At 45.5% G+C, this 23448-nt stretch overlaps 1 long non-coding RNA gene across 1 annotated transcript in view; it reads right to left on the bottom strand.

The window, feature by feature from the left end:
• LOC129710293 (uncharacterized) overlaps positions 1-23211 on the bottom strand; it is a 28859-nt gene extending 5648 nt beyond the window's left edge. The window contains exon 1 of the long non-coding RNA XR_008725655.1: positions 21189-23211. This is a non-coding gene — a long non-coding RNA (uncharacterized LOC129710293). The remainder of the gene's footprint in view (positions 1-21188) is intronic.
• Between the last annotated feature and the right edge of the window lie 237 nt (positions 23212-23448).

Raw genomic sequence — 23448 nt, 5'->3', positions numbered from 1 at the left:
CACAATTTACACAAACATCCATCACAGCGCATCTCCTCCTCGCTGTGATGGAAGGCAATGACTTATCTCTCCCCTGCACTTCCCATTCCCCTCCCGATGTCAGTCAAAGTCAAAGCCCCCGGTGGGCGATGGTAATTGTCCCGCGGCCATTTACGCCGCGCCGGGTGATGCAAGGCCGCGCTCCGGGTCTTGTTGTTGGAGCCCCCGGCGGGCGCTAGCAAAGTCCCGCTGCCATTCCAAGCCGCGCGGGGCGGTGATGTAAGGCCCCGCTCCAGGTATTCTTCAACCCCGCAACTCGGGGTGAAGTCGCCGTTGCGGAAGTCCCAGCAGGGACCCCGCGGGCTCCCAGTGTTCCTGTCCACCAGACCTGCGGTAAGCCTCTGAATCCCCGGGGACGGGTCGCAGCAGCGCGCCACCACAGCTTCACCCGCTCCGAACGCGGCCAGCTCCGCGATGGTGAGTAGGTTCGCAGCTCCGTGACTGGAGCCCCAGGTCGTTCCTGCTGGAGGCCGCTCCACGGTGCTAGGCCCCAACGACAACGGAGACACGACAGAGAAAAGGTCGGGTTCTCCGTGCAGGGGATAGATTTTTTAAAGTTTCCCCCACCCCCCGCCCCCCACACACATACCCACACACATACCCACACACATACACAAAAAAAACAAAAAAACTACATTCAAACGAGACAAAAAATAATAAAAAGACAGACGGACTGCAGAGGCCGCTGCGACGTGAGTCGCGCCGCCCACCACTGATGCAAGCAGGGAGAAGAAGGAATGACCAGGGTGGGAAAGGTCTTTGATTATATGTTGGTTACATTTCAGAGGCAGAGTGATCTGTAGATGGAGTCAGTGGTGGGAAGTCTGAAGTCTGTGCGATAGACTGGGCTATTGCTAAAATTCTTGGCAATTTCTTGAAGTCTTGGGTAGAGCTGGTCACAAACCAAGCTGTAGTGCTACACGACAGAATGCATTCTATGGTGCAAATGTAGAAGTTTGTAAGAATCCTTGGAGACATGTTGCATCTCCTCGGTCTCAGCAGGAAGAAGAGGGAATGGTATGCATTCTTGGCTGTTGCATTTGCATGCTATTTGGAAAATCTTTCAGTAACCTGCCAATGCAAGATATCTCTCCTATTTCTGCATCAAGACTTCACATGCAACTTGGTATCTCCCATATGCTGCCACTCTTGTTTCAGGTTGGTTTTGCTTGTGAAAAGACATTGGACCTTGCACCAACCACAGTGTATTTCTCCAGTAAGAGCTTGGATTTCAGCATGAGAGAGCACATATAAATGGTGATAACTGCAAGGTTGGCTCTCTGTTGGAGTGTCATCTCAGTCAACAGCATAGTTAACACTGGCTGACAACTGCAGTGATTAGAATCTACAGGAGGACCAAAGATAGCCTGCTGCCTGCCGAGTGATCAGTGGAAGTGGAAGTGTTCTTTGTAGGTCGCGATCCTCATATTTTTCTTCAAGGCTGTCAAATTGCCCTGTTTGTCACTATTGTGAACTCCAACACTTTATGTTAATCTTTGGTGTAAACCAGCATCTGCAGTTCCTTCCTGCACATTTTGTCTGCTCCACTGCGAAATCTCCTCAAGGTGGGCTTTGAAGAAGTTCTCCTTCTTCTCTCCGACAGGATTCCGCAGCATCCTCTCTCATGGCTCTGTATCTTTTCATGCCTCTAGTTTCCCTCTCCCCTGACTCTCAGTCTGAAGAAGAGTGTCAACACGAAAGGTCACCTATTCTTTCTCTCCAGCGATGCTGCCTGACTCACTGAGTTACTCCAGCATTTTGTGTCTGTCTTTGGTGTAAACCAGCATCTGCAGATCCTTCCTACAGTTTCTTCCATTTTGTAGAACTTGCTTAACATAGTACACACCAGTCTCCATACACAAGGATGCTGGATCTCCTGGTTACTAACCATGTAACCAACTTCCCTTCCCATTCCCATACCGACCTTACTGTCCTGAGCCTCCTCCATTGTCAGAGTGTGACCACATGCAAACTGGAGGAACAGTGCCTCATATTCCACTTCAGCAGCTTACAACCCAATAGTAGGAACATTGAATGACCCAATTTTAGTTAATGCCCACTCCCCCTTTTCCACTCTTTTTCCCCGTGCCCCTTTACCCATTGTCCCATTATCCCCCCTTTCCCTCCCATCCCCTTCCACTTGTATCCCTCCCTCTTGCTTTAGATTTCATTGTCACTTTGTCTCCTTTTCATCTCCAGCCTTTGTTCACCCATTTGCCAATCAAAAACCCCTCACCTGCTTCCACCTATCACCACCACTGAATAAGGATACTGACCTGAAACGTCACCTGTCCGTGTTCTCCAGCAAATGCTGCCTGATCCACTGACTTCCTCCAGCACTTGGTGTCTTTTCTTGTGAGGCAGGATCTGCAGTTCCTTGTATCTCCACATATCACTTGCCATGTTTTGCCTTGTCCCCCACCATTCTTTTCCAGCTTTCTCCCTCCTGCTGCAATCAGTCTGATGAAGGGGCCGGATCTGAAATGTCACCTGTCCATGTTCTCCAGAGGTGTTGCCTGACCCGCTGAGTTATTCCAGCATGTTGTGTTCTACACAAGGTTCCATCATCTTGTGGTGAGGCCCCATTTAGAGTAGTATCGTGTTCAGTTCTGGACACCAAGTTTTAGGAAAGGTGTTGACAAGCTGAGCAGATCTACGAGGATGTTGCCATAACTCGAAGGCCTGTGCTATAGGGAGAGGTTGAGCAGGCTAGGACTCTTTTCCTTGGAGCGCAGGAGGATGAGGGGTGATCTTATAGAGGTGGACAAAATCAGGATATGAATAGGTTGGGTAAATGCACAGTCTCTTGCCCAGAGTAGGGAAATTGAGAACCAGAGGACATGTTTCAGGTGAGGGGGAAGAGATTTAATAGGAACCTGATGGGTGGCTTTTTTACACAAAGGGTGGTGGGTATATGGAACAAGCTGCCGGAGGAGGTAGATGGGCAGGCATGATCACAACCTTTGTGTCTCCATAGTTAGGTCATCTGAGCTAGGTGACTCCAGGTGACACAAGCAGAGGAGGCACCAAATGCATTGAAAATGCAGTCAAATTGACAAGAGTGCATCAAATGTCTGGTTTGGAGTAATCACTTTATATCAAACAGTACAATAGAACAGTGCAACACCTTCTAGTCAGATGCATTAAAAAGCCCTTCTAAAGTTAAGATGTACTTACAATGACACAAAAAATATTAGTGTTACTAACTGCCTGAATAAAATATTCATTATCAGTGAGCAGTCTAAACTTCAGCTATTTATCACAGATAAACGTTGTCAAGCAGTGTCACATCCCCTCAAGGTGGGATTGGCTGATAAGAGGATGATTTGGTGCAGTTATTACTAACCAGATGTTATCTCCCTTCCATTGCATCTATAATTTCCCAATTTAATAGTACAAATTAAATAAAGAGTTTGATACAAACTCCTTTTTGCATTCACCAGGACCTCTTTTGTTCTAGGCACAACAAGAATTTGCATGCAGCAAACCTGGTCCATCTGGCGAGAGAGCTTTTGTGCAGTGGCCTCAGCTGTGTGTGTACAATGAATTATTCAGCAGGCGGCAGCGGCTGCTTTCAATGGAGTGTTATCCAATTTGAGAGAATTATCAACATGTGAGAATCGCAGCCATGGGCAAAGCGCGACTGGAATTCATCTTCGAGTTATAGATTTTAATGAGAGAATCGATGTCCTGCTGCATAATTGAGGTTTTCACCTGCAGTCATGTTGCAGTGCCCAAAGGGGACCGGTTCGCTTGGTTTTAAGCCCCGCCGCCTGTCAGCCTGTCCTCGGCCGGGAAATTGTACAACCTTGACTCACATCGGACAGGTCTGCCGCAGGCTAGCTGAGAGCAAGAACCAGCTTAAACAAATCTCTGCCCGCCCCATTAGCATATGCAATTTAAGAAGCACATTTGCAGACACACAACGTTGCATGTAATCTCTCCTGATCTGTCATTATAAATAAGTGGAAGGACCCAGATATACAGAAAGACATATTAAAAAAAAAGAGCCATTTGAATTTTTAAATCACAGCGATACAAGTTGTGTCATCAAATGTGGCTTTCAAAATCCCCCTCATCCACTTCAACTGTGCTGATTTGAATAGACCAAACTGCACGAAAAGATGTCAGCAATAATCACCAGTATGTCATCTAGTATGTTACATCCATCTGAGAATTGTTTGGGCACAATTCCAAAGAGTCTACGAGTGGCCTGTTTCCACGCTGTATTTCTAAAGTCTAAAGACAATTCAAGGTCATAAGAAAAATTAGGCCATTCGGCCCCATCAAGTCTATTCCGCCATTCAATCTCACTTCTAACTCCATGCCAATTTCCCTGCCTTCTCCCATAATCCCTGGCACCCGTACAAATCAAGAATCTATCTGTCTCTGCCTTAAAAATATCCAATGGCTTGGTTTCCATGTCCTTCTGTGGCAAAGGATTCCAGACTTATTAACTCACCCAGTATCAGGCATAAGCCACCCATGCCACGATAAATTAAACTACTGGGTTGCAGATTTTGAAAAGACCACTGCTGGGCCTGGGTTGCAGAATTGGAAAGACCACCGCTGGGCCTGGATTTGTCAGACAGCACTATCGACACGATGACAGCATCCCATCGCATATCCACAAGGGAACATACTTGGCGAACATCAAGAAATGGGAAGATACTGGTCAAATTCAGGAACTACATATTCAACTACAACAAAACCTGTACTGGAGTTCCTGGCAGGTCTTCACCACAATGAAGGACTCAGCTACAGCGCCATTAAAACAGCCAGAAGTGCTCTGTCAGCCTATTTAACTGAGGACCAGGACAACAGGCCATAGGGTACCACCCACTGGTGATCAAACTCAGGAGAGGTATATTCAACTCTAATCCCCAGACCTAGGTACACCCAAATCTGGGATGTCAGTGTGGTCCTGACATACCTTAGGGGATGGTCACCAGCCAGGTCTCTCACCCTGGAACAGCCTACCCTGAAGACGGTCATGCTGATGGCACTTGCCTCATCACAAAGAGTCCAGTTCCTCCATCTACTTCAATTGGACAATATGGTTATAACACCAGACCGTGTCACATTTACCATTCAGGGACTGGTCAAACAGAGCAGACCAGGAACATCAGGTCCAGTCATGGAATTCCGGGCATACCCACCTGAACCACGGTTATGTGTCATGACCCACTTATTGAACTACATCGACACAATAAGAAATCCCCGAGGGAGAGAAAAAGCTTTATGGGTCAGCCACAAGAAACCTCATGGTCGGGTGACGAGCCAAACTATCTCAAGTGGCTCAAGCAGGTACTGGGAGCTGCTGGAGTAAATACTAACGTGTATAAATCTTACTCCACCAGGGCAGCATCCACATCGGTGACTAAGAGGATGGACGTGCCTATGGACCACATCCTGGCTACAGCGGGGTGGTCTAGGGAGTATACGTTCCAAACTTTTTATAACAAGCCGCTGGCAGAACCTGTATCGTTTGCAGAAAAAGTATTAGAATCTGCAAATATATAATTTAAGCCCGGGGGAGCATTTTGGTCTTGTTATTGTTAATAACACCATTATTGTTTTACAAACAGATTCATGGTTGATTACGATAACATACTTCCTCCCTCGAATGACTTCGGCAGCGAGTGAAGTATGAACTGTTACACGGTTTGAAATCACAGAGCTTTAAAATCTTCACGTAGTCACTCACGTGACTCCGAAGTAAAATAGTAAGATTAAACGAGAACTTACCAGTTCGAAGTTTGATCTGTATTTTATGAGGAGTTACGATGAGGGATTACGTGCCCTCCGCTCCCACCCTCAATTATAGAGATCAACTGGTATTTAAGTTCTCCTTTTCTTTACTATGTTTATTTCAATTATTGTGTCTTCTGTGATTCCACACCGCTGCTTTGAAGTATGTCGCGCATGCGTGCTGGATGGATTCTTCACGTAATCCCTCATCGTAACTCCTCATAAAATACAGATCAAACTTTGAACTGGTAAATTCTCGTTTAATCTTACAATTAATGGCTTTTCGGTCATCTTCCCAAACATGGACACCAAGCTGGGGAATAAAGTAGATAAAACTGGGAGAGAGTAAAACAACTGATATATAATCTGGACAGTATTTTGATCTTGAGCATTAACATAAATTGGCAGTTGTGTGGCTGAGAGGAATGTGAAATGAGCAGATACCAGCCATGAGACCAATAGGTTAATAATTAATGGATTTTTAATATCATTAAAATTGGAAACCTGTGCTTCTTAATTTGGCCATTTAAATAATTGAAGAAGTCAATAAAGATGTAGAGAAAAGGTTGAAATCAAAAAGAAGAAATACACAGATTAGACTTTAATAGTGTGAGAGCATGCTCATATTTTATAGATTGAATTTAAAAACACGAGTAGAAATATAGAAATTCTCTGCTCAATGTATAAAGGTTGTCTAAATAGCCACTAGACCCAATCCAACAGCAGAGATATTTTTCGATGAATGGAAAAGTTGAAGTGTGGGTTACCTCTGGTCATTCACAAAGATCACTGAACATTCAGTGATTTGGGACCAAGATATGGTTCGAGCATTCCACCAGGGGCGCCGTACGATTGGCAGCCTCGCCAACAGTCTGTCTGTTTGTTCTTTTTTTTTTTGTTATTTTTAGTGTGTTTTGAAAGTTTGTTTTAATGTTCTCTGTTTTGGTTTACGTGGAGAGGGTCGGGGGAAACTTTTTGTTTCAATCTATTACCCTGCTGGAGATGCGATTACTTTCTGGATCTGATCTCCAGTCCCTCTGCGACCGAACATCTTGGAGGCCTCGCTCGGGACTGACTTTGAGCCCCACCGCGGGGCGCGGACCTACCATCGGAGCCTGGGATTGATGCTCCAACAGCGGCCTGCGGGCTTTACCATCGAGAGCTCGCAGTCTCGGGAGAGACCATGGATGTCGGGATCTCCAACGACACAGAAGGTTTGACAAGCCCCTACCCGGGTCCAATTGCTCAGCGCGGGGGAGCTGAGATTTCCCCCCCGATGCAGGAGTTATAGCCCCAATGCGGAGGGCCCGAATGCCGCTGGCTATAGGAGTAAGATCATCCCTTCAACGGAAGGCTTGAGGCCCCCGACTGCGGGAGGACAAAGAAGGGAAGAAATTGAATTTTTTTTCCGCTGTCCATCACAGTGAGGAATGTGGAGGAGTCACTGTGGTGGATGTTTATGTTAAAATGTTTTTTTGTGTGTTCTGTTGCTTTTTTAGTTGTATGACGGACTTGGCAAATGAAATTCCTTGTATGTTGAAAAGCTTACTTGGCTCATAAAGTATTATTGTATTGTAGTGGATTATTTTCTCAAAGTGGCAAACCATGGGAAGCAGAGAGAAATGAATTAGGTTTGTCCATTTAACACACTATAGAGGCACTCCCCAACTTACGCAAAGGGTACGATCCATGAACCCTTATGTAAGACAGGTTTTTATGTAAGTTTGAATCACAATCACCATCCCCATCCCTGGCCCGAAGGAGGGTCTGGACTCAAAATGTCGCCTGCCCATCTTCTCCAGAGATGCTGCCTGAGCCGCTGAGTTTCTCCAGGACTTTGTGTCCACCAGAGCATTAACTGTCTCAGTGGCGTTCGGCTGCATCCACCGGTATTCCCACCGCCATTGCTGGCTTGAGTTCCATCTCACCACTAGGGCACTTTCCACGGCCCGCAGCCTTCTGGGTAAGCACCACTGCCATTGCTGGCTTGTTCCCAAAGTAAACTTGAGCAATCGTACAGTGTTGTGGAAATTACAAACTGAAAGAATTGTTAACTTAGGTGCAAGTTTCAGGAGCAATCATACAAAGGTGCATAAGACCATGAGGGGAATAGATAGAATCCATGTGCATGGTCTTTCACCCAGTGGACATAGATTTAAGGTGAGAGGAGAAAAATGTCATAGGAACCTGAGGGGCAACCTCTTCACACAGAGGGTGGTGGGTAAATGGAACAAGCTGACAGTGGAGGTAGTTGAGGCAGGTATTATCACAACATTTAAAAGACATTTAGACAGATGGTTTAGAAGGATATGGGTCAAACACTGGTAGGTGGAATTAGTGGAGACAGGGCAGTCCAGGCAAGCTGGGCCGAAGGGTTGTTTCACTGCTGTGTGATTCTATGACTATGACTCTACCTTTGAAAAGAACCCTCTGTACTTCTGAAGGATATCCCTCACTGGGAAAATTTTCCACAAAGAAATTACCTGTGAACCTGGAGTGTATCAAGGTTACAAGAGCTAAATGTTGCAGATAATGAAGACTGAAATATTTTTAAACGTGTGAAAATGCTCAGCATATCAGGCAGTATTTGTGGTGAGAGTCCATGTTTCACCCTAGCAACTTTAATCCCCATTATATCAGATACCTGGAGACACTGCAGATGCTGGAATCTTGAGCAAAACACAAAGAGCTGCAGGAAGTTAATGTGTCAGACAGCATCTGTGGAGGCAATGGACAGTCAATATTCAGGTTGGGACCCTTCTTCATCTGATCTGACAGATGCCTGGAGTTTGCTTTGAACCAGGGGCAGAAGCAGGAGTTCTTCAGCTCTTGGCATCTATGTTCCTTAAATGGTAAAGATGTGCGTGTGTGTGTGTGTGTGTGTGTGTTGTGTGTGTGTGTGTGTGTGTGTGTGTGTGTGTGTGTGTGTGTGTGTGTGTGTGCGTGTGTGCGTGTGTGCGTGTGTGTGTGTATGTGTGTGTGTGCGTGTGCGTGCGTGCGTGCGCGCGTGTGTGTGTGTGTGGTGTGAGTACATGTGTGTGTGTATGGTGTGAGTATGTAGTGTGTGCATGCGTTTGTGTGTGTGGTGTGTGGTGTGATGTGTACGCAGATGTGGTGTGAGTGTGTGTTGTCTGCACGTATTGTGCATGTGCGTGCGTGTTGTGCATGTGCAATGCATGTGCACGTGCAGTGCCTGCGGTGTGCACATGTGTGTGTGTATGCGCAGTGCGTGTGGTGTGCACACGTGTTTGTGTGTGCCACAGATGCAAATTTCTGCAGATGACGAAGACTGAGATACAAAAACACAGTGAGTTCATGGTGTGTGTCTGTGTGTGCACGCGTGTTCATGTGTGCGTGTGTGTACGTGCGGGGTGTGTGGCATATTTGACCATAACCTCATTTATTTTAGAAAGTTATTGAATCTCTTGCTTGTTAATTTGCACTTCAAATATATTGATTGAACTCACCAAGTCAGTCAGACAGGACCAGTGCACAGCACAAAGTCACAGGTATATTCATTCCAGTGGCATGTTTCAACATTCGCATATGAACAATTTGTAGGGAATCATAGACGTGAAGCACTCCTGTGCCTAACTATTTTATCTCCTTGGGGAAATGTCTCCGGCGTTCTGCATGAGTACTCTATTCCCGTGCACAGCACTGCTTTTAAGAATTCAAAGATGAGTGAGTGACTCACAGCGCTTCAAGGTGAATCGCTGTAAAAGTTTAATGACCTGTGGAATTTTGCCTTTTCAATATCAGACAGTTCAATTAGTCATGGCTGAAGAAAAAATACTGCATCATCCTTCCCTGGGAATCGACAATAAATGATTGTTTCAGATCGGTTTCATGAATTCTAAATTAGCCTCCACGCACTCTAGCGCGACCATCTGCAAAGAGCTGAAGTTGTTTCACGGTAACTGGGGACTGGAGACTAGCAGATAAGAATCTAGTGTGTCACATTAGCCCAGCCACACAAGACCAGACTGAGTTCTTCATACAACTGCCTTTCTACACTATTGACTCCTAATGCATGGGTCCCATGCAACCAGCAACAGTGCCAGCCGATACTGCATGCATTCACTGAACTTTGAAGTGTATTAACACTCAATTCAATTCAATTCAATTCAATGAACTTATTCGCTAGGATCTTTGGTTTCTGCAGCCATACAACAAAAAGAAACAATATTACAAGACACACAACCAACTCAATTCACACAGGCAGTGAATCTCCTCCTCACTGTGATGGAAGGCAAAGTCTTGTCTCTCCCCTGCTCTCCATCCTCTCCCGATGTTAAAGCCCTCGGCGGGCGATGGTAAGTCCCGTGGCCGTTAAAGCCGCGCCGGCCGATGTCAGGCACTGCTCCGGGTCGTTCAGCGATGTAAGGCCCTGCTCCGGGTCTTAATGTGGGAGCCCTCGGCAGGCTATGGCGAGTCCCGCGTCCGTTAAAGCCGCGCCGGGCAATGTCAGGCCCCACTCCGGGTCGTTTTCAGCCCCGCAACTCGGGCGGGAGAAGCTGCCGCCGCGGGAGCTCGGAAAAGCGGTCTCCCTCCAGGGACCCGCAAACTCCCGATGTCAACGTCCACAGGCCTGCAGCTGGAGCCTCCAAAGCCCCGAAGTCTGGTCGCAGCCGCGCACCATCACAGCTCTCCACGCTCCGAGGCTGACCAGCCCCACAATGGTAAGTCCGCAGGCTCCGCGACTGGAGCCCCTAGGTCGTTCCAACTGGAGGCCGCTCCACGGTGTTAGGGCCCAACGACAACGGATACCCGACAGGGAAAAGGTCGGGTTTCCCGTGCAAGGAAGAGATTTAAAAGTTTCCCCCAGCCCCCCCCCCCCCACCTGCTCCCCAACATATACACAGTTAAAAACAATATAAAAACCGCAGCAAACGGGACAAAAATTTAAAAAAGGGCAGACGGACTGCAGGGGCCGCTGACGCTAGGCGCCGCCTTACAATTATAACACTAATACCGGTAGGAAATATGTAGGACGGAACTGCAGATGGTGGTTTACACTGAAGATAGACACAAAATGCAGCAGGACAGGTAGCATCTCTGGCGAGAAGGAATGGATAACATTTCGGGTTGAGACCTTTCTTCAGACGAAGGAAGTGTCTCGACCCGAAACGTCACCCATTCCTACTCTCCAGAGATGCTGCCTGTTCTATAGGAAATATTGCCGCTAATTTGCACACAGCAAGATCCCAGAAAGATCAATATGATAATGAGCTGGTAACGTTGAGAGTTTCATGTGAGCCATGGCCACAAGGGAGACCCCCCCCTACTCTGGTGCCATGGAATCATTTACGTGCCGGTGAAAGGTCTGAGAGCGACCAAGTTTAACGTGTCAACTGCAGCCAGTAATATTACAACACTCACAATTATGACTGAAGTCATGGTCACAGAGTCATGGAATCGAAACAGGCCCTGCGGCCCAACATCAATCCAATCACGGTGACCCAATCACAACATCAATCCAATCTGAGGTAGTCCCATTAGCCTGTATTCGGGCCATATCTTTCTAAACCTTTCCTATTCAGGTATCTCTCCAGATGTTGTTTTAAATGTTGTTAGTGCACCTGCCTCAGTCACTTGTTCCATATACCCATCACCCTATGAGTGAAAAAGGGACTCAAATTCCTATTAAATCCTCTCAACTTAAACCTAAACCCTTATGTTTTTGATGCCCCTACTCTGGGACAAAGTCTCTGTGCATTCATCCTTTCTATTCAACTCAGGATTTTATATCCCTCAGCCTCCTTCACTACAAACGAATAAAGTCACATCCTGCCCATTCCCTATTGCTCAGGCCCTTGAGTCCTGGCAACATAGAGTCATAGATTCATAGAGTGATACAGTGTGGAGACAGGCCCTTCGGCCCAACTCACCCACACTGGCCAACAATACCCCATCTACCCTAGTCCCACTTGTCTGCGTTGGTCCATAACCCTCCAAACCTGTCCTATCCATGTACCTGTCCAACTGTTTCTTAAACGATGGGATAGTCCCAGCCTCAACTACCTCCTCTGGCAGCTTATTCCATACACCCACCACCTTCTGTGTGAAAAAGTTGCCCCTCAGACTCCTATTAAATCTTTTCCCCTTCACCTTGAACCTATGTCCTCTGGTCCTCGATTCCCCTACTCTGGGTAAAAGACTCTGTGCATCTAGCCGATCTATTCCGCTCATGAAATTGTATACCTCTATAAGATCTCCCCTTATCCTCCTGTGCTCAATGGAATAGAGACCCAGCCTACTCAACCTCTCTCTATAGCTCACACCCTCTAGTCCTGGCGACATCCTCACAAATGTTCTCAACACTCTATCTTTCTAGTTTTACTCTTATTAATTTATTGTATTATTAATTGTTCTATATTTGTCTGTGTGCTCTTGCATTTATAGACCTGCTCGGCTGCAGCGGGTACAAATTTCACAGTTGTCAGTGTATATGACAACTTAAAACCCCTTTAACTCTTGAAACTTCGGATAAACATGTACATACATTATCCTACTGGGTCACATAAAGGTCAGTGAAACTTGCCACAGGACCGCAGCTGAAGATGGGAAAAGTTACCAGGTTGGACAAAAGAAATTAATGATAATGATAAATGGAAGGACAATTTCAAGGTTTTAATCAAAAGCCACGGTTCAGATAACAAGTAAGTCTACTCAAACTTTGCTTGTGTTATTTATGTTGTCACCTGAGCCCTGATGTTAGATGACAAGCTTTGAAATACTCATTGTAATCCTTCAAAGGCAAGAATGATGAAAATCCCCCGAACCCTTCCAGCTAGTCCTGTCCTTGAGGTCAAAAGCCTTTGATTCCTTCACTCTCCCAGGCTGATCCTAAATATTGCATCAAATATGAGATCTGTCATTCAGTTCCTTGTGAAAAAGCAATTCCATATTCTCATCCCTTTGTCTTACTTCAGACTTGGTCCAAAAACGTCCCCGTTGGCCTTGCTCACTGTCCCCATCATTCAACCTTTGCGTTCTGTTTTGTATCACCACCTTTCCCCACATAAAGGGCTCTGTAGACACTCTGGACCGTTTTCCCAGGGTGGAAATGTCAAAGACTCGAGGGAATAGCTTTAAGGTGAGAGGGGGGTAAAGTTTAAAGGAGATGTGCGGTGCAAGTTTTTTCTACACAGAGGGTGATGGGTGCCTGGACCCCACTGCCTGGGGTGATGGTGGTGGTGGAGGCAGACACAATAGTGATGTGTAAGCGACTTTTAGACAGACATCTGAATGTGCAGGGAGATGTGAATGATTAGCAGACAGATGAAGTTAATTTGTGTTGGCATTATGTCTGGCACAGACATTGTGGACTGTAGGGCTTGTTCCTGTGCTTCACTCTTCCACCTTCGTTGGTTTGTATTGTGCTCCAAGGAGATGTGCATATTAACCATGAAAGATAAAATAAAATGCTCCACATAGATTTTTTTGAATGAAAATGGAACATACACCACACTTTTGCCTACTAATTCTTGAAGCTGCATTACTTCTTGTATTTGAGAACATGCTTTAATAGTAAATGCATAAAGGACTCGGTCTTCTAAGATGCCCTGCCGCCAATAGCGAGGAGTCGAGATGATGGAGAAAATGCCAGGTCATGTCCATCCCGACAGGGCTTTCCATTAAGCTTATCTTTTCCCATTAAAAGGGAAGGATAAACAGATTCCCAGTGGGATAGAGGCAGGTCAGCGGGTTATAAAACTGTTTGTCAGCAGCAAGCCGTGGAAACTAGATTGGCTGCCTGTTCTTTCAAGACAAGCTTTTATTGTAGGTAGTGTGTGATCATACATTAGTTCCACGTGCTGCAACAAGATAAGCGATGATTCACGCACATGTCTAACCACCCAACAAAAGACATATGCATCCATCCCAACAGCCGTAACCATCAGTTGAATTAATTTAACCTGCAAGTTAAACACGGCAGTAACAATTCCTCTTGTTACGTCTGGACAATGACAGCTAAAAAGATTTCTTCACTTCTGGTTTCAGTGTTAAACTCAGATGCACGCCCACCTCTAAAACTGGATGTTAAACATCAAAGAGTCAGGAATAAGACACAAAGTACTGGGGTAACACAGCGGGTCAGGCAGCATCTCCAGAGAACATGGATAGATGACTTTTAGGGTTGGGACTCCTGACCTAAAACGTCACCTATGCATGTTCTCTGGAAATGCTGCCTGGACCGTTGTGTTACTCCAGCACTTTGTGTCTTATTTTGTAACCCAGCATCATCAGTTTCTTGTATCTAAAGAGGCAGGAATGTCCGCGTGGTATCCTGACCCATGCCTGCTCTCATGCAACGTTCATTGAAAATATGAAGATAGACACAAAAAGCTGGAGTCACTCAGCGGGACAGGCAGCATCTCTGGAGAGAAGGAATGGGTGACGTTTAGGGTCGAGACCCTTTTTCGGTTTAAACCAGCATCTGCAGTTCCTTGTTATGCATTCGTTGAAAATATTCCAGGGGTGGTGGAATGGGAAGGCATGGGAATGGGAGATGTCAGGGAATGTCCACGTTGACATTGGTGACTGCAGTGGACTTGTTTGGGGGTTAGTGCAGCCGCCCCTGAGGACTAGTGAAGGTGAGAACTGATGTCAAAAGGAGACACTCTACGCATTCTCTTGCGTGCATGGCGCAACGATAGTTGCTGCCTTACAGCACCAGGGTCCCGGGTTCGACCCTGACTACGAGCACTGTCTTTACGGAGTTTGTGCGTTCTCCCCATGACCTGCGTGGGCTTTCTCTGAGATTTTCGGTTTTGTCCCACATTCCAAAGACGTACAGGTTTGTAGGTCGGTGCAGACGCGGTGGGCCGAAGGGCCTGTTTCCGCGCTATATCTCTAAACTAAACTAAACTAAATTTGGAGACTGGTGCAGCAATGTGTACAGATTTAAAGGCAGGAAAGACATAACGGCAAAGGGAACATTGAGAAGAAAGAACAATATATTCATGCCGTATCAAAGTATTTTGCAGCAATTGAAATATTTCATTGGATAGTTGTAAAAATAGTGCAGGGTAGTGCCATATTGTCATCAGCATCTTTCAAAGGGTCTGTTTAAAGCTGTGCCTTCAGTTTTCTGAAGGATAGTCACATATTCCAGGACTTTCGAGGCCAGGTATGGGATCTGGAACTGAATATTAAGTGTAGGAGAATTATTTATTCTTTGATATCTGGGGACCATCTTATAAGTTCATATGTTCATAAGTTATACGAGTAGAATTAGGCTATTCTGCATATAGTTTACTCCGCCATTCAATCATGGCTGATCCATCTCTCCCTCCTAACCCCATTCTCGTGCCTTCTCCTCATAACCCCTGACACCCATGCTAATCAAGAATCTATCTATATCTGCCTTAAAAATATCAATTGATTTGGCCTCCACAGCCTTCCCTGGCAATGACTTTAATAGACAATAGACAATAGGTGCAGGAGTAGGCCATTCAGCCCTTCAAGCCAGCACCACTGTTCAATGTGATCATGGCTGATCATCCACAATCAGTACCCTGTTCCTGCCTTCTTTCCATATCCCCTGACTCCGCTATCTTCAAGAGCCCTATCTAGCTCGCACTTGAAACATATTCACCACCACCGTCACAGGGCCTTGATCCACTAACTTCCTGGGAAGTGTCCCCTCCTCCCACCAATCCCCTCTTTCCCTTCTAAACATCATTGCCAGGATCTGTCTAATTTTGCCAACATTTAATTCTTGAATCATAGATCCCAAAAAAGTCACTGAGAAACTGTGTGGAATGGGGGAGACCTAAATCCCCATCCACAACCACCATGTGCATTTATGAACCAAACGCCTGGGCAAACTTTACTGTTCTGGGCACTCACGACAGTAGATTGAGTTCTACACTCTCATGAGTGCCATCATTCAGATGCTGCTTTAAAGCAAGACACTCTTTGGAAGACATAGAGGATCCTAGGGCACTGTTTTAAGGAGAGTCCTGATCAATACTTATCCCTTGCTGAAAATTATTTAAAAAAACAGATAATTTGGACGATGCTGACAAAATGCGTTTCATGATCCTGCGCTATCTTCACAATCACCCTTTGAAATACACTGTAAATGACGATTGTAATCATGTATTGTCTTTCCGCTGACTGGTTAGCACGCAACAAAAGCTTTTAACTGTACCTCGGTGCACGTGACAACAAACTAAACTGAAAACTGAACTGAAAACAATTTTAGTGCAACATGCTATAAATATACCTTTCTTTCTTTTCAATGTTCCTTTTGCCATTATGTTGTTCCTGCAATCAATCCCGCACTGCAGGAACTGTCCGACAACACATGGAAAGCAACATTTTTGAGATTCTTCTTTCCTTCATTGCCCAGTAATTCCTGATTAAATACTGGGTGATTGGAAGGAGAAAACTGCATTTGTTACTTGGATATGGCAGGCAATGCGGTGATATGTCTCATGTGCAGGCAGAGGAGCTTTCTGTACGGAGTCTGTATGTTCTCCCTGGGACCACGTGGGTTTTCTCTGGATGCTCCGGTTTCCTCCCACATTCCAAAGACGTGGAAGTTTGTAGGCTAATTGGCTTCTATAAATTCTCCCTAGTGTGTAGGATAGTGCTAGTGTACGGGTGGTCGATGGCCGGCGTGGGCTCGGTTGGCCAAAGCGGCTGTTTCTATGCTGTATCTCTGCCCTAAATTAAAACAAAACTAAAATAAAATAAGTGCGGGCATGTGATCATGCCACCCAAATGTTATCGGCAAGCTTTTGCAAACATTTCCTACCAGCCTTCTGGCTGAAAGAAGTGAAAAACCCAGCGATGGCGCTTAAAGGAAGCACTCACCTACCAGAAACTAAACCAGAAAGAAAATCAAAGCACTCGACTCTCTACTCTACTCGAAGCTCTCTACTCGAGAGGCTGCTCTACAGCTGACCCTTGCAGGAGGAGAGTGGAAGTGGGCAGTCTGAGACTGTTTGCATTGCAACTTCTCTGATAAAATCAACTTTGGAAAGGATTGTTAAGGGTTTGGACACGCTAGAGGCAGGAACCATGTTCCCGATGTTGGGGGAGTCCAGAACCAGGGGCCACAATTTAAGAATAAGGAGTAAGGCATTTAGAACGGAGACGAGGAAACACTTTTTCTCACAGAGAGTGGTGAGTCTGTGGAATTCTCTGCCTCAGAGGGCGGTGGAGGCAGGTTCTCTAGATGCTGTCAAGAGAGAGCTAGATAGGGCTTAAAAATAGCGGAGTCAGGGGATATGGGGAGAAGGCAGGATTGGGGTACTGATTGGGGATGATCAGCCATGATCACATGGAATGGCGGTGCTGGCTCGAAGGGCCGAATGGCCTACTCCTGCACCTATTGTCTATTGTCTATTGAAAGGGAGCAAGAACTAAACAGGTGTGAAAATAGAAACAGGGACAAAATTATGTCAGCATTGGTACAACTATTCACAATGGACAGAGAGAAAAAAAAATGGACTCCACTTTGGAAATAGGTATGAACCTTTATTCAGCTAGTTATTTTTTTACAAAAGTTGCAAATAAATGTGGACCTCGACGACTTCAGCTCATCAATAACTGTCAGCTCCATCTAAAGGTTCCCCAAGCGCTGGTGTATAGATGAAACAATTATTCATTGCCTGTAAGCACTATCCTTCAATAAAGGGGAAATCTAACCTTCTAACACCTCATCTATTGATTCAAACCAGGAAGAAATCTCTGTATATGATTGATATCAGCTCACCAAGCACACACGATCGACTTATTGATCCACGCGAAGGATTCCAGACTAATTACTGCGCTCGGTCAGAATAATTGTTTTCTAGTCTGATAGAACAATGTTACTGCGTGATTGAAAGATCTGGAGGAAATGTTCATTTCTAATGAAGAGATTTATTCAAAATTGACAAGAGTCTGCAGTTCATAATTGCTGCAAAAGAGAATGTTGTGGTGGACATGGTGGGGGGGTGGGGATGTTGTTTCAGAAAGAACAGAAAGTCACAGTACCAGTATTAATGATCCATTAATATTTTTAAACAAATCTGATACAAATATTTAATCATGTACAGTATAATCAAGGGTCACGTGAGAAGGACGGACAAGGTAGGTGGGAAATTAGATGGGGTGGATGGGTGGGAAGGCGGGGAGAGGAATGGAGGGTGAACACTTGTGGGACTGGTGTGGGGGTGGGCAGGGACACATACCCCTGTGTGGGCTGAATGAGCATTTTCTGCGCTACAGGCAGGCATTCGACACAACACGTTTGAAGAAGGGTTCTGACCAGAAACATCATCCCTCCATTCCCTCCACAGACATTGCCTGACCTGCTGAGTTCCTCCATCACTCTGTGTTTTGCTCAAGATTCCAGCATCTGCAGTTCCTTGCCACTCTATACGGCACTATTAGTTCCTTCCCACTAACTGATGAATCTGAAAATCATGCAGAAACAAGGAACTGCAGATGCTGGTTTACCAAAGAAAGACACACAGTGCTGGAGTAACTCAAAGGGCAGGGTCAGACCAAAGAGGAGTTCCAACCCGAAACGTCACCCATCTACATTCTCCAGGGATGCTGCCTGACCCATTAAGTTGCTCCAGCATATTGTGACTTTCTCTTCAAATCCAAAGATTTTACCTTGCGATCAAGTAAAAATCATATTGATTGTTGGAGAAAGCAACCGGCACATGTGCCTGCTGGGAAGATAGACACAAAAAGCTGGAGTAACTCAGTGGGCCAGGCAGCATCTCTGGAGAGAAGGAATGGGTGACGTTTCGAGTCGAGATCCTTCTTTGGTCTCGACCCGAAACGTTACCCATTCCTACTGTCCAGAGATGCTGCCTGGCCCACTGAGTTACTCCAGATTTTTGTGTCCAACTTCGGTTTAAACCAGCATCTGCATTTCGTCTGCTGGGATGGATGGTCTTTAAATATTCATTTAGTGAGAAGGTCACCAAAAGGAACAAGACGGAGCTAATATCTCAAAGTCTGAACTGTCAAGTGTCAAGAGTGTTTAATTGTCATAAGTACTGAAAATAGAACCATGAGATTTCTATTTACAGCAGTATTACAGATCTGCAAGCACTCCAAAGACACACAGGTTTGTAGGTCCATTGCCTTCGGTAAAATGGTCAATTGTCCCTGCTGTGAGGCATAGCGCTAGTGTACGGGGTGATCGCTGGTCGGCGTGGACTCGGTAGGCCGAAGGGCCCTGCTTCCAGGCTTTATCTCTAAAGTACTAAAGTACAGTACTGAAGGTTTAAGAGCAAGTGTACAGTTTAAAATGAGGCAAGGCATGATGTGGGATGGTAATATTTTGCAGAAAAATGATCACAAATAGGAAATGGATGCCTATCATGGATGCTAAAGTACGAGTGCCCAAACAACCCCGGATTATCTCAGAGCATTGTGCCTGCCATGTGAACATTTCGCAGAAAGCATTCTTCTGGAATGAATCTACCAGATTTAACCTCCTTCTGATCATATTTTTAAAGACATTACCAGCACAGAACAGCGGGTTACAGCTGAGAACAGGTGGATGATCTAATGACCAGAAGGTAGAAACTGTATGAGCGAGAGCCTGTGTGGACTGCTGAGTGCACACAATGGCCAACGCACCCCGGCTTAATTCTTTGTTTTATAAATTACCCGGGAGGAGTTTGTTTTTGGATCTGCATGAGAGACATCGGTAAATGGAGGGGGGTCAGTGATTCTGTCATCCGTTTAAGTCAGTAGCAGCTGATTGTGTTGCAGTAACCACTTGTGAACAGAAATATCTACCGCATGCAGTGTGGCCTCCTCCGGAATTTCAACAGTCTGGCTGCCCTCTCCGCTTCCCCTTGTTCAACAATAACATCGCTGCTTTATATTTAGCTTACTTACTACATGTATAGAAATACTTGTTCTGCCTGCTGACCAGGCAAATCAGGCGATACATAAGTATACATTAATTCTCTTCTGGAGCAGCATGATATAAAGACAAGCTGCATTGGCAGAGGTGAGAGGATTGTTTAGTTTAGTTTAGTTTAGTTTAGTTTAGTTTAGTTTAGTTTAGTTTAGAGATACAGCGTGGAAACAATGCCCTTCAGCCCACTGAGTCCGCACCGACCAGCAATCACCCATACACTAGTTGTATCCTACACGCTGAGGATAATTTACAGAAGCCAATTAACCTGCACACTTGCACGTCTACGGCATGTGGGAGGAATGTGTGAAGGAGTGCAAGATATCGGACTTTAATGGCACCACACTCCAACTTAATAGCAGAGGACCATTTTTTCCCCTGAAGCTACCTGACCTTTCCCGACGATCCAGAGAATACGACAGGGACAGCACCTTACCTGACCTCTGTACTATCGAAGGGATTTAGATGAGCCATTGCCACAAAAAGGCAGTTAATATTATTAAAACCCCACAACACCCTGGCCACGCTCTCATCCCACTATTGCCATCAGCAAGAAGGCACAGGAGCCTGAAAACCATAAAGAACAGCATCTTCCCATCAACCATCAGGCTCCATTCCCTCCGCAGATGCTGCCTGATCTGCTGAGTTCCTCCAGCACTTTGTGTTTAGCTCTGGATTCCAACATCTGCAGTTCCTGTGTCAGAGCTTTACCTGCTAATTGGTTGGTCTGATGACCAAGGTGCCTCCTCCCCGCCCACCTATAATCTTTCCTCTAGCTTCACAATACACAATTCTTCAACCCTCTTGCTTCACACCTTCTGTCTTGTCATCTCGGGCCTTTGTCCACCATCTGCTTGTCAAAAATCTTGCTCACCTGTGTCAACCGATTACCTACCAAGGATAGACACAAAGTGCTGGAATAACTCAGCAGGTCAGGCAGCATCTCTGGAGGAAGAGGATGGGTCAGAAGCCTTCTTCCGTCCAGACCAGAGTTTCCAGAGAGGCTGCCTGACCCACTGAGTTATTCCACCACTTTGTGTCTATCTTTAGTGTTAACCATCATCTGCAGTTCCTGGTTTCGCCATGTTGCCTTTCAAACTTTATCCTTCCCCTCCTCATCAAGTCTACTCTGCCATTCAACCATGGCTGGTCTATCTTTCCCTCTCAACCCCATTGTCCTGCCTTTTCCCCATAACACCCAACACCATACTAATCAAGAATCGATCTGTCTCTGCCTTAAAAAATATCCATTGACTTGGCCTACATAGCCTTCTGTGGCAATGAATTCCACAGATTCACCACCCCCTGAGTAAATAGTTTGCTCATCGCCTCCTTTACTAAAGGGTTATGAGGCTATGACCTCTGGTCCTAGACTCTCCCACTAGTGGAATCATCCTCTCCACATCCATTCTATCCAAGCCTTTCACTATTCAATAAGTTTCAATGAGGTACCCACTCATCCTTCTAAACTCCACCGAGTAGAGGTCCAGTGCCATCAAACACTCACCTGAAACATCATCTATTCATGTTCCACAGAGATGTTGTGTGACCCGCTGAGTTACTGCAGCATTTTGTGTCCATTTGTGTATTATCCAGCACCTGCAGTAATTCCTTGTGTCGGCAGAAATGAAACCATTATAGAGGTTCCTGTGATGCAATGCCTGAAGTGACTTTCCTGAAGTATTGGGACTGTAACTCCTATCATATTCTGTCCAATTGGCAGGTTGCCTGTTACTCAGCTTCATATCAGCTCTTGCCCTTGATCACTACTATGATAACTGACAATCTGTCAAGTCTAAAGGAAAGGATTGGGGAAATTAGCTCCCAGCAGACATACAAGCCGCAAGTGGGAAACCAGGACTGCGGCAACTCTGAAGACTCGGTGTTATTCAAGACTGTCCTATTGGGATTCTGTTCTGACCACAGAATGCAGCCAGCCGTGTGCGGTGAGAGCTCAGAGATCCTGCCCCTGAACCAGCTTGCAATGGAATGGGCAGAGGCAAGGCCAGAGATGGTTTGAGAAGGGCAGTGTAAGCGAGCCAGGCACCACGTCTGAATCGTGCATTAACAGGCTGTTTCAGTTGATTTCAGCTCCCGCAGATGAAGCCGGACGCAGTATGTTAAAGAATTAAGTAAGGCAGCCAAGTGTGTCCGATACAACAGCAACACAGCGTGATTTACAAGCAGTTCCTCCATGTAATTTAGCCTGAGGGCTAAACATAGGTAATGTATTAGAGAAGTCAGCAAGACGCTCCCTGCTGCACTGTGGAGCTGTGTGAATTAAAGCAATGCGTTATTTTGAGAATGCATTCTTTTTCCATTCTGTAGCACAGTTTGCGATCTTTCCCATCTGTCTCTGCCTGACCTGTGAGAATATAAAAAGAACACAAAGTCATGCTCTATTTACGACATGCTCATCAACCTATTTAATTAGCTGCATTTAACCAACGCGTCTGAGTGTGACCAAGAGTAACGAGCTCTGAATGTTTTCTCTTAGGTATGAGCTATTTAATAATCAAATTACAGTGAGGATTTGCCACACTTGACCCTATTGCTCTAATTGTAGTCTTACTGCACTGAAGGAGGCCAATCAGCCCTTTGTCCCATCGCTCTGCTTTGTTTCTGTAGCTTTGCTTATTTTCCCCTTTTCAGGCAATAACCAATTTCCATTTGAAAGTTTTTAAGAAGGAACTGCAGATGCTGGAAAATCGAAGGTAGACAAAAGTGCTGGAGAAACTCAGCGGGTGAAGCAGTATCTATGGAGCGAAGGAAAGAGGCAACGTTTCGGAACGAAACGTTGCCTATTTCCTTCGCTCCATAGATGCTGCTGCACCCGCTGAGTTTCTCCGGCACTTTTGTCCATTTGAAAGTTGCTATTGAATCTGCTGGCACCAGACTTCCAAATAGCACAAGGCACAAGAAACTGCCAAGTCTGGAACCTTGGGCAAAAGGCAAAGTGCTGGGGAAACTCAGCTGGTCAGGCAGCATCCGCGGAGGAATGGCCAGACGATGCTTTGGGTCAGGATGCTTCACCAGTCCGAAGATGAGACCCGACCTAAAATGTCGTTTGTCCATTTCTTTCAGATTTGCTGCCCGGCCCACTGAGTTCCTCCAGCACTTTGTTTTTCAATTGGTGCATTTCAGAACACAACAAACAATTAGTTGAAAAACAAAAATTCTCAACTTCACAAGTTCACAAGTTATAGGAGTAGAATTAGGTCATTTGGCCCATCAAGTCTACCCTGCCATTCAATCATGGCTGATCGCTGCCTCCTAATCCCATTTTCCTGCCTTCTCCCCATAACCCTTGAACCTGGTTCTAATCAAGAAATTGCCTTAAAAATATCCACTGACTTGGCCTTCACAGCCCTCTGTGGCAACGAGTTCCACAGATTAACTACCCTCTGACTAAAGAAGTTCTTCTCACCTTCTCACCTCCTTCATGTCTTCATGAAGTGTTATAGTGAAGTTTCTTTAAAAAAGAATAATTTAGCTTACAAGCTAATATTGATTGTAGAGATGCACAAAGAACATATCGCACTGTTTTATGTTTTGTATATATATTTTTCTTATGAATAAAGTTCACTTTTGAAGTAATAAAAATATTCCCATTTCCCCACCTGATATTCCCCAAACCACTTTTATTTGTTGGAGGCATATTCAGCTCGAGCAGCTTACAACCCAACGGTATGAATATTGATTTCTCTAACTTCAAGTAACTTTGTTTTCCCTCATTCCATCCCTCCTCCAACCTTGTTCTCCACATC

This window comes from Leucoraja erinacea, chromosome 27 (genome assembly GCF_028641065.1).
Source record: "Leucoraja erinacea ecotype New England chromosome 27, Leri_hhj_1, whole genome shotgun sequence".
Classification (NCBI taxonomy): domain Eukaryota; kingdom Metazoa; phylum Chordata; class Chondrichthyes; order Rajiformes; family Rajidae; genus Leucoraja; species Leucoraja erinaceus.
Note: the sequence above shows the minus strand (reverse complement) of the source record. Positions and strands in the feature narration are given on the sequence as shown.